This window comes from Hoplias malabaricus, chromosome 3 (assembly GCF_029633855.1).
Source record: "Hoplias malabaricus isolate fHopMal1 chromosome 3, fHopMal1.hap1, whole genome shotgun sequence".
In the NCBI taxonomy this organism is placed as follows: Eukaryota; Metazoa; Chordata; class Actinopteri; order Characiformes; family Erythrinidae; genus Hoplias; species Hoplias malabaricus.
The window spans coordinates 6311561-6321777 of NC_089802.1; the positions used below are offsets into that span (position 1 = coordinate 6311561).

The 10217-nt window shown below is 42.3% G+C and overlaps 1 pseudogene; it reads right to left on the bottom strand.

The window, feature by feature from the left end:
- Positions 1 to 2685: 2685 nt before the first annotated feature.
- On the bottom strand, positions 2686 to 7858 carry LOC136690901 (zinc finger protein 850-like; annotated as a pseudogene).
- Positions 7859 to 10217: the final 2359 nt, after the last annotated feature.

Below are 10217 nucleotides of genomic sequence, written 5' to 3' on the forward strand. Positions count from 1 at the left end.
CAGAAGTCTTTTGGGGAAGAGTTTAGGGCGGCTTATGAATGCGTATGAAGCCGGACCCCCCGTTGGATAAAGTAATATGAGAAAAGGGTGGAGATGGGGTGGAGGTGGGAGCGAGTTTAAAACAGGAGGCTCAGTGGGCTTGATAAAGGCCGAACACGGCTCCGAATATGGGGATCAGCAGGAATGACTCAGCGCAGAGGAGCAAGCTGACGTCGTGAAGCAGTCGAGTCAAGATCCGTCTCCTGAACTAAATGAGGCGAGTTTGTCTGTCGCAGAAATGACGTGAATTTGCAGGGTATATATAGGGCTGAGAGGAGGAGTTTGGGCGTGGTCCTACTCCCAAAATTATGTTATTAGCATAACTTCACTTACAACCATCATCTTCAGAGTCATCCTCTCAGTGAAGTCAGAACAAGCACCCACATTATCGCCACATGTTGATTACAATAACACATTTCCACCAGAGAAGTCTCATCTTAACTCCTTGGCGGTAGGGCCCCTGGGATGGATGAGGTTCACCCCGGGTTCCTCAAGGCTCTGGATGTTGTGGGGCTGTCCTGGTTGACACGTCTTTGCAACATCGCGTGGACATCGGGGGCAGTGCCTCTGGACTGGCAGACTGGGGTGGTGGTTCCCCTTTTCAAAAAGGGGGATCGGAGGGTGTGTTCCAACTATAGGGGATTACACTCCTCAGCCTCCCCGGTAAGGTCTATGCGGGGGTACTGAAGAAGAGAGTCCGACTGATAGTTGAACCTCGGATCCAGGAGGAACAATGCGGATTCCGCCCCGGTCGTGGAACACAGGACCAGCTCTTTACCCTCGCTAGGATCCTGGAGGGTGCATGGGAGTTTGCTCAACCAGTCTACAGGTGTTTTGTGGATCTGGAGAAGGCATTCGACCGTGTCCCTCGGGGTATTCTGTGGGGGGTGCTCAGGGAGTATGGGGTACTGGGCTCTTTGTTACGAGCTATCCAGTCCCTGTACAAACAGAGCAGGAGTCTGGTTCGTATGGCGGGCAGTAAGTCTGACTGGTTTCCAGTCAGAGTTGGACTCCGTCAGGGCTGCCCATTGTCACCGGTTCTGTTCACAATTTTTATGGACAGAATTTCTCGGCGTAGCCAAGTGGCGGAGGGTGTCTGGTTTGGTGGTCTCAGGATTCCATGTCTGCTTTTTGCAGATGATGTGGTGTTGTTGGCTTCATCGAGCCGGGACCTCCAGCTCTTGCTGGACCAGTTTGCAGCTGAGTGTGAAGCGGTAGGGATGAGGATCAGCACCTCCAAGTCCGAGTCCATGGTACTCAGCCGGAAAAGGGTGGAGTGCTCTCTCCAGGTTGGAAGTGAGATCCTGCCTCAAGTGGAGGAGTTTAAATACCTCGGGGTCTTGTTCACGAGTGAGGGAAAGATGGAGCGTGAGATTGACAGGCGGATTGGTGCAGCGTCAGCAGTAATGCGGGCTCTGTACCGGTCCATTGTGGTGAAGAGAGAGCTGAGCAGAAAAGCAAAGCTCTCGACTTACCATTCAATCTACGTCCCAACCCTCACCTATGGTCACGAGCTTTGGGTAGTGACCGAAAGAACGAGATCGCGGGTACAAGCGGCTGAAATGAGTTTTCTCTGCAGGATGTCTGGACTCTCCCTTAGAGACAGGGTTAGGAGCTCGGACATCCGGGAGAGACTCGGAGTGGAGCTGCTGCTCCTCCACGTCGAGAGGACCCAGTTGAGGTGGTTCGGGCATCTGGTTCGGATGCCTCCTGGACGCCTTCCTGGAGAGGTGTTCCGGGCATGTCCAACGGGGAGGAGGCCCCGGGGCAGACCAAGAACACGCTGGAGAGACTATATGTCTCCACTGGCCTGGGAACGCCTCGGTATACCCCCGGAGGAGCTAGAGTCGGTGGCTGGGGAGAGGGAGGTCTGGGTTTCTTTGCTCCGACTGCTTCCCCCGCGACCCGGACCCGGATAAGCGGTGGATAATGGATGGATGGATGGATGGATGGAAGTCTCATCTTAAAGGAAGTTGATTCAATGATGTGCCACAACAAAGTATTTTATAGAACTATAATATTTATCAATCATTCAAAACAAAAACACTTCTTTCATTAACAACAAAAACTCAAACTGACACTAAAATCCTCAGCCAGCCGCAAGAAATCAAAACACTCAAAACCCCAACTGGGATTTAAAGGCAACTGTAGTCAAAAAAAGCACTTTTTATAAAATTCTGATGATTTTCCTTATAATGTGTTCACAAAGCCCCAGTGTCTGTAAACAAGTAAAAAAACAAAGTGTCTCAGTCCGGTATACTAGGCTTTTTTAGACAACGAAGAGTCAGAATGATGAAAAACATAAACCAAGATGAGGACATAGCTTTTTTTCTGTTCCATAGAGGGGTAATATTGACATATTATTGCTGTTTCTGATCACTTAATGTGGAAATGTGTCCAAATTCAGGAGACGGTTAACTATTAACAGCTGTGCTAGAAAAATAAACAACTAAAGTTACAAATGAGTTTCTGTGGGAATTCAAACAGTTAATTAAAAACTTACAATCTACACTTCAGAAACATACAAACAAGTCGTTTTAGTCCCCTCAAACACACCATTCTACCTTTAAAAGATGTGAGAACTGCATTTCCCCACAATCACAGAAGTTCGCTCTAATGGTATTGTTTCTCTTCTGTGTGAATGAACTAATGATCTTGGAGCCTTCTCTGTTCAGTAAAACTTTTCCCACACTCTGAATTGGAAAATGGTTCCTGTCTTTTGTGTAAGAGCTGGTGTTTTTGGAGTTTTCTCTGTTGAGAAAATCTCTTCCCACACTCCGAACACTGATACGGTTTCTCTCCTGTGTGAATGCGCTGTTGTATTTTGAGATTACTCTGTCTAGTAAATCTCTTCCCACACTCTGAACACTGATACGGTTTCTCTCCTGTGTGAATGCGCTGGTGTCTTTTAAAATCACTCTGTCGTGTAAATCTCTTCCCACACTCTGAACACTGATACGGTTTCTCTCCTGTGTGAATGCGCTGGTGTATTTTGAGATGACTCTGTTGAGTAAATGTCTTCCCACACTCTGAACACTGATACGGTTTCTCTCCTGTGTGAATGAGCTGGTGTATTTTGAGATGACTCTGTTGAGTAAATCTCTTCCCACACTCTGAACACTGATACGGTTTCTCTCCTGTGTGAATGCGCTGGTGAATTTTGACAGCACCCAGTTTTGTAAATGTCTTCCCACACTCTGAACAGTGATACGGTTTCTCTCCTGTGTGAATGCGCTGGTGTATTTTGAGATGACTCTGTTGAGTAAATGTCTTCCCACACTCCGAACACTGATACGGTTTCTCTCCTGTGTGAATGAGCTGGTGTATTTTGAGACGACTCTTTTGAGTAAATCTCTTCCCACACTCTGAACACTGATACGGTTTCTCTCCTGTGTGAATGCGCTGGTGTATTTTGAGATAACTCTGTGTTGTATATCTCTTCCCACACTCTGAACACTGATACGGTTTCTCTCCTGTGTGAATGCGCTGGTGTATTTTGACAGAACCTAATTCTGTAAATGTCTTCCCACACTCTGAACACTGATATGGTTTCTTTCCTGTGTGAATGTGCTGGTGTATTTTGAGATGACTCTGTCGTGTAAATCTCTTCCCACACTCTGAACACTGATATGGTTTCTCTCCTGTGTGAATGCGCTGGTGTATTTTGAGATGACTCTGTCGTGTAAATCTCTTCCCACACTCTGAACACTGATATGGTTTCTCTCCTGTGTGAATGCGCTGGTGTATTTTGAGAGTACCCTGTCGAGTAAATCTCTTCCCACACTCTGAACACTGATATGGTTTCTCTCCTGTGTGAATGTGCTGGTGTATTTTGAGAGTACCCTGTTGAGTAAATCTCTTCCCACACTCTGAACACTGATACGGTTTCTCTCCTGTGTGAATGCGCTGGTGTATTTTGAGAGTACCCTGTTGAGTAAATCTCTTCCCACACTCTGAACACTGATACGGTTTCTCTCCTGTGTGAATGCGCTGGTGTTTTTTGAGATCACTCTGTCGTGTAAAATTTTTCCCACACTCTGAACAGGAAAATGGTTCCTGTCTTTTGTGTAAGTGCTGGTGTTTTTGGAGCATTCTCTGTCGGGTAAATCTTTTCCCACACTCTGAACACTGATACGGTTTCTCTCCTGTGTGAATGCGCTGGTGTTTTTGGAGCTTTCTCTGTCTGGTAAATCTTTTCCCACACTCTGAACACTGATACGGTTTCTCTCCTGTGTGAATGCGCTGGTGTTTTTGGAGCTTTCTCTGTTGAGGAAATCTCTTCCCACACTCTGAACACTGATACGGTTTCTCTCCTGTGTGAATGCGCTGGTGTATTTTGAGATGACTCTGTTGAGTAAATCTCTTCCCACACTCTTGAAGAATTAAATGTTCTTTTGGACCGTTCCCAAAGTAATTAAAATTTAGAAGATCTCCAAAAGATCCAAAATACAACCTTCCTCCTCAGGAGGCGTGCTCGTTCCGGAAGTTTCACAAAGACCAGTCGAGTGAAGTTCAAAGCAAATCAAAGTATTTATTTTAATACTGGAACCAGGAGAACTAATACATAAGAAACGCAACCTAGTGCCCTTCCACGCAAAGTTCTAACCTCTCGCCCCATCTAACTCCAGTTTTATACCCCAAATGACGTATAGCCTGGTGTGAGGTGTTTCTAGCTGATTAACATATATTAATATGCATAATTAGACATGTTAGTACTCAGGTTTCTCGCGTGCAGGTTTCCCATGCACCTATGACCCCAAAACACTCATCATGCCCTTCTGACTCTGTAGGTTTTATTACCCACATTCCTTTTCTGTCACCAAGATTCAGAGGGGTCACTAATGGACTTAAGGTCACTGAGATGCCCTAAAGTTCAACTCCCCCTTTTGGCTAACAGTTGTAATTTATGTGTTTCCTAAGTACAGAGAGGTCTAAGAATTTAGAAAGGTGTAAACACTGAGTCAGCATGCCAGTTAGTGTGCAGATTCTAAACTGTTTAAATGCATGGTTAAAATACTGGTTAATCATTCATATGAATACAAGGTTTCATACAATGAATATGTAATTATACTTTCTAATTTTAACTAATCATCATTTAAGGATATTTGTCCACTAACAAAAAGTAATAAAATTATTTTTCACAACACTCTGAACACTGATACGGTTTCTCTCCTGTGTGAATGCGCTGGTGTTTTTGGAGCTTTCTCTGTCGGGTAAATCTCTTCCCACACTCTGAACACTGATACGGTTTGTCTCCTGTGTGAATGAGCTGGTGCATTTTGAGATGACTCTCTTTATAAAATCTCTTCCCACACTCTGAACAGTAGAAAGTTTTCCTTTTGTCTGTACATTTCTGTGTACGTCTGCTAGATGTGTTAGTCTGGGGAGTAGCTGAGGATATTTCCTGAGAACTGGGTCTTCTGCACAGCATATCCTCATATTTAATCTCTACTGATTTCAGCATGGTAGTATAATCCATTGATGTTTCTTGTGTTTGTGGGAGTACAGTAGAATTGTCTTGGACTCTAGGAGCAGGAGAAGATTTGCATGATTTACATTTCTGAAAGAGAAAAAGGAATAGGAAAATAAAATTCATAGCCAAATTCAGTTTAACTTGAACAGTGGCAAAGATATATTAATTGATTTTAAATATGAGTTTGAATCTACACTTGCACAATCCGAGCTCACTTGTCAACATTGATTTTCTCAGAAACAATTTTTCCAGAGTAATTAAGTCTACGTTATATCAGGAAGTAAAATGCTCTTGGCTGTTTGAAGTGGGATGTATCCACTCGCTTTTCTTTCAGTGTAGTTCATAACCTCTTAGAGAAAATTACAAACATATTTCCTAAATTAGACAAAAACCACAAAGCTATTAACCACCTGCATTTCATGATTTTTTTTCAGTAGTTTTTTTCAAAACTGGCAAGACCTGACACATATAATCTACTACCCCTAGCAAATATCACCACGCTTTGAAGATGTTCAGCCAGATTTTTCCCCTGCAGCAAATAAATATATCACATTAATCACATTTTATTTTTAACACATATGAAGTGTCTGATATGAAACATATTTCAAACAAATTACATAATTTGAAAGGATGTAGGTCCAGGTCAAGTGTAGGTAAACTTATGGAATCACCTTATAATTTGCATCTAGGCTAATATCACTGTCCAAACAACTAAAATGCCAATTTCAAAATTGCTCGGTACAACAAAAGGAAATCTAGACAATGAAAATGTTTAACACCTGAGTTTCTCAATTAATTTGTGTCACACATGCACTCAAAACACTTGTGTTCTCATATCTGAATACTGGAATTCAGCTCATAAATACAATCATTTTTTCAGGGCATCAATAGCAGCTGAGGAGCTGCAGAGAAACTTCACTTTATGTGGAGGTCAGGACCAGAGTTTGAAAGGTCTACAGCTGTATGGAGGGTGTTAGCACTGGGGGAGGACATAGCAGGCCAGGCTAAATCCTGATGAGCTGGTCTTTCACATTCTCATGTCTGCTTCAACAAAACCTTGACTTGGTTTGGATGGTATAGTGTTGTTAAATGTGTCACATAAATAAGATTTTAAATTAATCCAAACTGCAGCAGTGCCCTTTACTGTGGAGCTAGTTTGCTATTCTTATAGCTAGCACTGACCATATTGTAATTACTATAATGAAAACATAAATGGACGAGGTTTATTATTGACTAGTTGATGATTAAAAGCAGCAGTTACTAAAGAATCCATATTTAGCAATACAGTGATCCCTCGTTTTTCACGGGGGATGCGTTTCAAGACCACCCGCGAAAAACGAATTTCCGCAAAGAAGAGGAAAGATATTTTTTTTATGTATTTAACAAGTATTTGGACTTTTAAAACCCTCCCTGTGCTGTGAACAACCCACCCTTTGCATTAAACAGTCATTCTATAATGTTTTTCAGCTGGAACTACATGTGATACCTACCAGTTTCTTTAATAGAGTAATTCCTAAGCTGTGATTTAGCGTGAGTAAATTTCACTCGGATGTGGACATGAACAATACATGTACTGTACGTAGGAAATACTTGTAAATGATATATTTTGTCACCTACAGGCCTAGTCTAATACATGTAAATAATAAAAAAAATACTTTTAATTTAAACACAATAAGAAAATGATATTTTCTTATGGCGATATTGCGGCCATAAGCCCCCTTGAAAAAAACAGAATCCGCAAAAGATGAACCACGAAGTAGCGAGGGATTACTGTAATGTAAAACAATAATAGCTTAAAATATTTAATACAAATTACATTTTTCTGCAAATTAGGATTTTTTTGGTACAATATATTTTATCATAACAATATGTGACTGTACCTACAGCACTTATCAATATGTGCTTTACATTCCACCTTTCAAAGATAATGTCTGCTCCAGTTTCTGTCACAGTGAGTTGTTTTAAACATGTAAACAGTGTAGAAAGGCCCCTACGGACCTTTATTCAGTAAAATACGGTGTAAACGGCGTTTAAGAGTCTCACACGGATATATACTTTCAGTAAAACGCGGTGTAAACGGGGTGTAAAAGTCTCACGCGGATATTTCCCTTCAGTAAAACACAGTGTAAACGGTGTGTAAAAGTCTCACACGGATATTTCCCTTCAGTAAAACACAGTGTAAACTGAGTGTAAAAGTCTCACACGGATATTTACCTTCAGCAAAACACACGCTGACTCCTTAACGGTTACGGCTCACACTCCTACAAATCCGCGCGCCTCCCGCTACAATCGGCTGGAATAACATCGGCCAGTGGTCTCGCTGTAGTTCTCGTTGCGTCTCCCGATTCTCCTCCTGAAACATGTTGTCGGAGGCCTCAACAAACCGCTATATTATGGAAGAAGGTAGCGATATTTAAATAAATAAAGTTCTTTTAAAAGTTTTTTCCATTAATTAATAACATGTTTTATGATGTGCCACTGTCTACAGGACGCTGTTATGGAGAGAGATTAGTCTCAAAATACTTTACAAATGCGTAAATGTTAATCAACAAATAAAACACAAGTCACAAATATTTTTCACTATTCACAAATGAACACATCACACGTCTCAGTCTGCAATTTGTACAAATACAGTTACATTCATAAATACATGTTTTGGTTTTCATAGATATATCACAATTTTATGCGAAAATAAATACATTTGTTTACATTTACATTGAATATATTTGTAAAGTCGAAGTCTCGAATTTAAAATTTATTTTTAAAATGTAGAATCTGCGTTTGTGGATCAAGTCACTCACGTGTTTTCCGTGACGTGCATCTGTTAATTTCCATGCATTTGTTTTTGAATTTTGAGCCTTTCCTCTCGCATTTCACCGATTCTAATACAAATGAAGCCTGATCCACAAATGTGGCCAGCAGGCCAGCTAGCTACCACTAGGTGGCACTATTGTTTTAGGACGTGGGGGCCAACTTAAATAGAGACGCATTTGCGTAGCATTTAATGTGGAAGTTCGAACAAAAAGCCCCCGTGCCGCTGAATTCAGCTTCATATCACAGACAGGAGGGGGATCACTGTGGAACGCTTTTGAAGGTGCCCTAAATTTAACGACGATAAAATCCAGCGGATCTTCCCTAATTTCGCTGCAGAATAGGGTTGTCAAATAAAATACGTTAAACCCCCCGTATTTGGCCTAAAACCGTGTTGCTTATTGGACTGATATGTTATAATATCATAAATTTGAGACTGGATTGTTAAAACGGGTGATTTGTTTCAGACAGATGCTCTCCCTCAGCCGGAGGGAGGGGCACATACCCCACGACTCCAAAACAGAATATGCGCTTCTCATTGGTCATCACTTTTATTTAGCCAATCATCAGCCAGAGATAGCTGTCTATCATTTACTGCGGCAGCCAATGGAGTCATAGTCCCGCCTACAGGGGGTTGTTTCGCTGCGGCCCTGAGAGAAACAGGTCAGTTCTGAGACACTAGGGAAAACAACAGTACCACATTTGTGGATCAGGCTGCATTTGTATTTGGAGCGGGTGAAATGCGAGAGGAAAGTCTCAAAATCAAAAAACCCGCGAGAGGAAATGAACAAATGTACGTCACGGAAAACGCGTGAGTGACTTGATCCACAAACGCAGATTCTACATTTTACAAATAAATTTTAAATTCGAGACTTCGATTTCACAAATATATTCAATGTAAAGGTAAACAAATGTATTTATCTTCGCATAAAATTGTGATATATCTATGAAAACCAAAACATGGTTATCTTGGTTTATATTAAACAGCGGGTAAGACGATGGTGACGCTGGGGGTGATGATAATGGTAATGGCAACGGATGTCATTCGTGACATTACCAAACTGTTCAGGGAACAGATGGAGGCGGAGATTCAGCACCAGCCCCTGGGTAAGTAACAGAAGACATTATTTTAATAACATTCATGTAAAAGTGAGAATTCTGTTCAATATTAGGACTGATCTGAATTAATTAATATCTTTGTCATAATCCAGTGAAGGACAAGGAGATCCAGATGAAAGTGGCCAGTGAGCTTCTGGACATACTTCTAGAAGAGCTCCGGCCACAGAAGGACCGGCCCCTGAGTGAGTAAAGACAATAACACGTGAAGAGCACTAACTAGATTCCACCAGATCTCTGGTATTTGGTGTTTAGGATGTGTGTTTAGAAAAATGTAAATAATGTAAAGTTGTAAAAATCCCCAGGAGAGCGAAACCAAGGGCGACAGTGGCACAGATAAACTCCCTCAGAGCTGAGGAAGAAACCTTGGGAGGAACCAAGGCTCACAAGGGGTCACCTATCCTCCTCTGGTCAATCTGCTAGTGATAATAGTTAGAAGTCTGTGAAAACCTCAGTGTAGGGGCAGGTCCAAGGCACTTGGTGGTGGCTGGAGCGTGGGCAGCTGGTCTGAAGCATGGAGGAGGAGCTCAACAGTCAGCCATCAGTGTCCAGACGGACAGGTGGGAGTCGTTTACTTAGAAAATGGTAGAGGGATGGAGTTAGTTGTGATCTGTTTGGGTGAATGTAAAGCAGAGAATGTGAACATTTCCAGAGTGTGGCTAATGACTCCAGCAGATCTGACTATGACAGCTTTAACTAAAAGGAGAGAACCAGAAGGACGCACAGACGAGGGATCTTCCTGAAACACTGGCATCCCTCTGCTCCACCGTCAACAAAC